Source organism: Pyxicephalus adspersus, chromosome 2 (genome assembly GCF_032062135.1).
Source record: "Pyxicephalus adspersus chromosome 2, UCB_Pads_2.0, whole genome shotgun sequence".
Classification (NCBI taxonomy): Eukaryota; Metazoa; Chordata; class Amphibia; order Anura; family Pyxicephalidae; genus Pyxicephalus; species Pyxicephalus adspersus.
The window spans coordinates 117,041,429-117,049,598 of NC_092859.1; positions in this window are offsets into that span (position 1 = coordinate 117,041,429).

An 8,170-nucleotide genomic window follows, 5' to 3' on the forward strand; every position below is an offset into this window, starting at 1 on the left:
AAGTGTACTTTTTTTATTTTACTATTCATCTTAAAGTACGTTTTGACAAACTATTAGCGTTTTTTTCCTATTCTGATTTCCAAATCTGTGCCCCAGTGTGTGTATTGAGTAATGTGATTGACATTTCCTGTTTATTGAAAATTAACACAGATTCATGTGAAAACAGGTATGTTCCATTGAGAGAACGAACTCTTTAATTATATTTAAACAGAAAAAGGTGCTAAACTATGATAAAACAAGTAAAATCTGCGATGCAAATTCAGTACAATGGAAAGAGCACACATTCAGCCCCATAAGCTGGTATTTTCCCCTTTAGCAGAAAATAATTCTTTCTACAATTTCCCAACAGTATTTAACAAAGTGAACTTTAACATTATGAATATAACAATGTAATGTTACCATTAACATTATCATTTAATCACCATGCTTCACAGTTTGTATGGGGTTCTTCTCCTGAGAAGTTGTCCTTGGTTTGTCCCAAATATGTTTGCTGATAACATGGACACAATTCTAGCTTTGATTCAGTGGTCTAAAGCATCTTGTCCTGGAAAGCCTGGGCTATTTTCTAAACTCATAGACATACACAACTTCTTCTTGAAGGCCTTAGAAAGCTCTTTTAGTCTGAGCATCATGACACCACACACATTAATATCAATAAAAACAGAAATTAGAAACCAGACTCTTCATATCTGTGGTTTAAATACAACATGTACAGTCACCACACTCCCTAATGAGGTTTTGATTATTGGCACCTAATCATTAATTCTAATTTATTAGATGTATGGTGGTTATTTTTCCATGTAATTCTGAAGCAACATTTTTCCATTTATTGTTGATACACTTTCAAAAGCTTAAAACATTTATAAGTAAATGCTTAGATTCTAAAAACGTTTACAATATAGGAAATCACAGAATATGTACGGTACGTTTATACAATACATGTTTATATATAAACCGTTTAGATGACAAACTGGTTTATATCAGTGTCATATACACTGTAACAACATTTACAACATCAAATGTTAAATGTAAATGCTTTTTTCGAGTCTTAAAAGCACAAAAACTGCTTCCTCCAAAAGTATGAATTGGTCATATCCCTATAGCAGCAGATGCATCATTCAATAAACAATTTCTTTTAAGGAGTATACCTTTCTAAATACATGACAGATGTACACAGATTTCACTGGGTACAAAACCTTACAGATGTGTTCGTTCCATCATATCTGTCTTTCATTTCATGAAACTACCAGTATATGACATGAACCAATCAAACTGCAAATATGTGCGATATCTAAAACTACACAGTAGCTGCATTGCTTAAAATATGAATTTTATTACTCACGCGCTATAAGTGGGAAAATAATCCATAATGTCTCAGTTGTTGTTCCTGCAGTAATGGTCACAAGGTGTGTCTGTACTCTGCTGCCAGCCAGGTGAAAAATGAAGGTCGGGGATTGTTATCAGCAGGGAACCAATAAGAAAGCTTGCAGACTGGCTGGGTAGACTGGACACTTTAGAAAAAAAATCATGACAAGTGCCAGCCATGTGGGTTGCTCACGGAAATGGACATGTTATAAACCATCTGAATCCATTACCTTATTACAGTAAGCCATGCGAAAGCCATACTGATCATATTTGTTCCATCATCAATGTTTAGCTCCCAATTGATGCAGAAACAGAAGCACCTGATTCAAGTTATGCTTCACCAAAAGATGATTAGCCTTGGATGGAAGTCGCCATTCTTTAACTCCTGGTCCGCATAATAAGTCTGACGCAATAACATTGTTTTTGGTATAATTATAAGGAGGGGGGTGTGGAAACATCAGGTAATACAAAAATTATGGAAGTATTGTATTTTTATGCTCCCTTGGCCAACTATCCAATATATAAGGGTAATTTCCAAGAATTTCAGCAGTGACATGACATTCCTGTTTAATGTTTCAAAACATGATAAACTGTATTGGGAGCTTCTCTGGACTTCTGACCGCTATCCCAGGAATTTTCTGGACTTCTGACAGCTATCCCGGGAATTCTCTGGACTTCTGACAGCTATCCCGGGAATTCTGTGGACTTCTGACAGCTATCCTGGGAATTCTCTGGACTTCTGACAGCTATCCTGGGAATTCTCTGGACTTCTGACAGCTATCCTGGGAATTCTCTGGACTTCTGATAGCTATCCTGGGAATTCTCTGGCATATTCATGTTACCTATGTAACTTCCAGATCCAGGTATGAGATCACAGTCCCTCATATGCACTCTCCCACATACATATACAAACTAGTCTCAAAAAGAACTCAATTTCACAGAGCAGCCTTTCTTACATGGCACATTCATTCTCATAAAGCTATATCTCACATATCACTCTTTCTATAATGGAAATGGAGGCATTTATAAAGGCCTGAATAGCTGTGTCTGCCACTTTTTGTAAGCTCAGATTCCAGTGATATTAAAACATTTAAATGCAGTTGCTTGAAACATTGAGGTCATTCTTTGAAACCAGGAAATTCTTTTATAACTGATATTTTAGATGAAGAAATGGACTGGCTTGGGAGGATTCTCATATAATTAGGATTACCTGATGGAGGGGACATTTTAGTCAAAGGTGGTTTCTTGTTTTTCAACCTCTGGGGTGGGGAATTGGGCAGTCAGTAAGCATGAGAAGGGCAGGTACGCAGACACTGACAAAGCTGAGGGGTCCTATAAAAAGGATATACAATAGCTGAGTAGTATACATTTATTTAACCCATATGTTTAAAGTGTGGGTTTTTATGTGTTGGGAGTGACAGAGGAACAAAGGCAGAAGGCCTTGGAGCAATCTTCTAAAGAATTACACAGGTCTTATTGTATATTAGAATTGGGATGGAGGACCTGTGGAAACATGCCCGAAATTAAAAAAAATAATTGAAAGCTTGTATTTTTTCTATAATTGAAAGTTATGTTCAGGAAAATGTCATTCTTCAACAGCCAGCCTCATTTTTGGGACATGTTTTCACAACACCCCTATCTCGGGAATTTTGGTGACAATAATATGCCCAGACACTTGACAATTAATTTAAAATGAATGTGTGCCATGAGCTGTGGAGCTAATTCATGTGTACAATTAAAATTACTTATAGTGACATGTTGACTCCCCTTTCTTTTCTAATATAAATTCTGCTCTGCTAGTTTTGTGAATTGTGTCCAAGTAATGACAATTATATTTTAAATAGGTTCTCCAAGGGCCATTTTGTAAGTATAGCAACATGAAGACATTTATATGACCTAAACTGCCCACCCTAAAGAACAGATGAAAGACAGGTAGTACAAATAAACCATTGGGCTGCTTCCCCAACTATGCACAATGGCTGGTTCGTGCACGATGGAAAGTCCCTTGAATAACCTCAACCCCTTTTCCATCTTTTTTTGGACCAACATCCTCCTTATATGTCCCAGTACACACATGACAGAAAGGCTCTCCAGGTAGACACCTAACCTGCATTGTTGGGCACTGCTCAGCTGCCCTTCATACTCCTGTGACTCTGAGCTCCAAAAACATCTGTTCCAGTGGGCAGGCAACAGCGATAGTGTCACTGAAGATTGCCCATTATGTCTGACCAATAATGCTGCTTATTTAAAGGGGTTTAAAATGGCACTGATATCCTGGATTTGTAGCCATTCTCCATAAGGAAAGTACAAAAGCTCCACAGAGTGTCTGAGGTGCATATATTCAGTCAAATAGTTCCACTCCTCTCTTTAAGAGTCTCGAAAAACAGATACTAGCATTAGTATGAAGAAGAAGAGAACGCACAGGATTGAAGAAAAGGGGTGAGTGGGAGAAGGGTTTCTTTTATATGAATAGCTAGGTGAAAAAATCTGTGAGGTAGCCCAGTCATGTGTACTGACTGCCTTACCTCCCATGCTAGCCTGATGAATTGCCTGATGAATTGCCCCTGTACCCCACATGGTGGCTGAACTGCTGAGAAGTACCCAGGAGATATGAATTAAAGAAATGGAGAGAGATAGAAAGGAGAATAGGGGAAGGAAGGCCACTTTCAGTTGCTCTGTATTTTTAGTGACCTATGTTCTGAAAATGTATTCTATTTAATTTGTCGGGTAAAAGACATATTCACCAGTCTAGCAAGTGGTAGATGCCAAAAACAGGAATGGTATCTGACTGTTAAATGGTCTGATTTATAGATATCAGTCGTCTTGTGGGTTGGTAGGGGGATAGTATGACTACCATATCAAGGCTGGCATGCTGGTCCCAGGAAACTGGTGTTTTGCACAGATATTTCTTCATATACCAGCCCTGTTAAATGAAACAACTTCCATGCTATCTGAACTGTGTTATCACATAATTGCAGCAGAGAACGGATATGCATATTTTTAGAGATTAGCATTGCTCACATTTGTATATTGACCTTTCTAAGGTGTGAAGACAACAGAACACCTGCTCCTGTTTGAGTAATCTAATGGCTTTAACTTCTCTATTCAGCAAATCAAAAACATGATTAATTTACACAAAAATACATGAGAAATGGTACGCATTGCAAATAGCATCACCACTTTTAATAAGGTTAATCATTAATGAAAGCTGATACAGAAAGCCGATATTTCTCTTTACACAAAACTGGCTTTATACTATAACAGTGCAGGCACCATAGTACCATTTATTATGTGTGGGTGTTATTTTCGTTTCATGCTGTGCAATCCTAAGAATATTTAATGCAAATAGCCAGCAGAATACAATTTATTGAATTCAAACTGTGTATAAAACTTCTTTATGACTAGGAGAAAACAGATTCATTTTAAACATTGCATATATTTGCTTGCTGTTTATGGAGCTCAATAGCTCCAACGAAAAAGTGAAGGTGTCAGAGTAGTGACCTATCCTCCTCTCTCTATATAAAGTTTCATTAGAGGTTTGAGCATGTCTGAAAGGAAAAAGTTAGATAAACCGTAGAAGTGTTCTGCCGTAATCCTTTGCCATACAGCCAGTTAAAAACTAATTTGTAAAACAAAAATTGTATATACTGTTTATTTACACAATGATTTAAGCCATGGATGTAAAAACTATCCTGGGATGGCCTCATTTTTTTTCTCCAGTGTCCAATCCTCCTGTATGGAGCAGTATAACCTGGGGATTAAAAATACTTCCTGTGTGCCTCAATGAATGAGAAAAAAATATATATTTCAGGCTGTAACAACCAATTAGAGGGTTTTCAAAACAGTCGTAATTAACCACCTGGGCGTTACACTGAGGTCTAGATTTCTGTTCCAAAAGCGTTACACTGTTTTTCATGAAATTTTTTTTTTTAAATTGTAGACCTGTAACTTACAGAAATATGTCCGAACAGGGTTCTAGTAGATATCATGAATATAAAAAATGTTTGAAACACAAACATGTAAAAAAAAAAATACTTTTAATAAAATTAAATAAAAGACACATAAATCAGCTTAAACAAGAATACATAAATAAATGAAAAATACTGAAAATGCGATAATTCGGTATACTGTATAGTAATATATTTTTCTAAAACACCTCCCTAGTGTGCGTCACATACCTATAGACAAAACCACATAAATATATTTTCTATTATTTTGTATTGGATTGGATAAAGGACTTTGTATTCAATCCAATACAAAATGAGAACAAAATTCAAACTCTCATTTTGTATTGGATTGAATACAAACTCCTGTATCTAATCCAATACAAAATGAGAGTTTGAATTTACCAATTACATACTTTGTATTTATTTTGAATTATTTTGTATTGGATTGGATACAGGAGTTTGTATTCAATCTAATACAAAATGTGTTTGAATGAGTTTCAGTTTGAATTTCCCGCACACGCGCCGACGTCATCGCCGAGGGACACGCACACGCTACGGACGGAGAAGAAGCCGGCCGGCTTCTTCTTCTCGGAGAGGGCACCCGACGCTGGAGATCGACGCTGGAACATGACGCTAGATGATCGCAGCGGGACCAGGTAAGTAATCGATAAACCTGAACTTTTCTCACTGTATTTTCATACAGTGAGAAAAGTTCGGGTTTATCGATAATTGTAATTTTTTTTAAACCGAACCAAGGTCGGGTTTATCGCTCAGGTGGTTAAATAACAGTGGCAACTGTCTACAACAACCTATAGGCAAATTTTAAAGGCACATTATTGTGGCTCCAAAGTCAATAATAAATCCATGATTAGGATTACATCCTGCCAGTAATGCAATTAGAGCCACGTGATAAAAATGTTTATTGGGAGAATTCCTTTTTGCCAATAAAAATGACCTAGATCTGCGATATCAATTTTTTTAGAACACCACAGCACCCATTTTGTTCTGTGGAGAGGGGGGGAGCAAGTGGCACTAGTCTGTGTTGTCCACCCTTGACTTGTATAGCGGTCATTTCTAATATGGTGTTCATGTACGAGGGGGTGCTGAGAAGTTCCTGGCTTTGCCCAGAAAGAAGAGAGCTCTGAGCAGCATCTTTGGTGTCAGAAATGTCCTCAAAACGTTGTCCCTTCAGGTGTTTCTTCAAATTCGGGAACAGATACTAGTCTGAAGGGGCAAGGTCAGATGAGTAGGGGTGATGGTGGACCAATTGGAAACCCAGGGTGTTCAATTTGTTAGCCACAACGTTGGGACGTGTGCACAGGTGCATTGTCCTGCAAAAAAAGGATCCTTTTGGTCAACATTCCACGACATTTCACCTTAATTGCCTCCTTCAGCTGGTCCAGGAGGTTAGTATAATACTGTCCGGTGATACTAGAGCCCTAAGGTTGGTAGTCCACCAACAGAATACCGTCTTTTTCACAGAAAATGAACGGCATGACTTTTTTGGCCAGGGACAAGCTGTGGCGCCATTCCTTTGACTGTTCCTTGGTTTCAGGATCTGGAGCCAGGTTTCATCCTCACTAACCTAGCCAAAAAGTCCTGTGCAGCTTCAGAATGGGCCAAAACGGTTTTGGATGCTTCAACTTGTTCCTTCTTCTGATCACTGTTCAAACATTTCGGCACCCACTTCGCTAAAAGCTTGCGCATGCCTAGGATAGTGGTGATAAACCCAACACGCTCCTGTGAGATGTCAAGAATCTTTTTTTGCGGATATTCGCCGGTCGTCAAGAATCAGTTCAGGGACAGCATCGCAGGTTGCTGGGTCAGTTGAGGTTGAGGGGGACACTCCTGCAGTTTCAAGACTGGGCATTTCACCGTTGAAGATGAGCCCCGTGCTAATCTTCAACGGTGAAATGCCCAGTCTTGAAACAAGATATCCAGGTTTTGACAGTGCTGTAGGAAGGACATTTCTCCCCGAGTGTTTGTGACATCTCAGTGTGAATGTCTTTTGCTGACTTTCCCTGGGGAAACAAAAACTTAATGACGGCCCGTAACTACGACGATGTGAAACTTGATCTGCCATCACATCTTCTCACTAACAGAAAAAACAGTTTTAAGAATCGCAAAGACCTGATATTTGCACAGTTACATACTAAGATATTAGGCTGTCATATGCCCCCACACTCATTTTTTTAATTTTATCTGGAAGGGGGAAAAGCCAGGAACTTCTCAGCACTGCTTTGTATTTGTCCTGAAGAATCTATGAATGATATTGGGCGACTGTTGTCCATGTATCAGATTCTCCCGAGACAAACTCGAAAAGCTCCTTGAGAAAAGAACTATGAGGCCCTTATTTGTTTAGCCTTACAACAGTTGGAAACAGTTTGAATGCCTAAATGACCAAGAAACACTACAAGTATAATGGAGAAAGCCTTAAATAACAGTAAACAATGATCTGCACGAGCCACCGAGAAATGGTGGAATAAGAAGTCAGGGCACTCTTCCTGAACTCATCAACAAAAAGGGAGGAAAGAAAGGCGTGTCTATGATGGTCCTTTTGAAGCTTCAGGAGGACCAGACTCAAACCTTACAGTGGAAGGGCCAATGGAGCCAAATGGGAACTTTTTGTGATCTCAGAACACCGTGAGCAAAAATCTGGCCTTTAATGGTTCTAAGGGACAGATGTTGGTCCAGCCCAACAGCTGGAAAGATAATATACATCCTAGAGAGAAACTCTTGGGGTGAAAGCCTTAGGACATGCACTAAAGTATCCCTTCCACATTCAGTGATAGACCTTGTTGGAAGTAACCTTAAGAATCATATTTTTCATTTGTACACAAATACTTTTGACATAATAA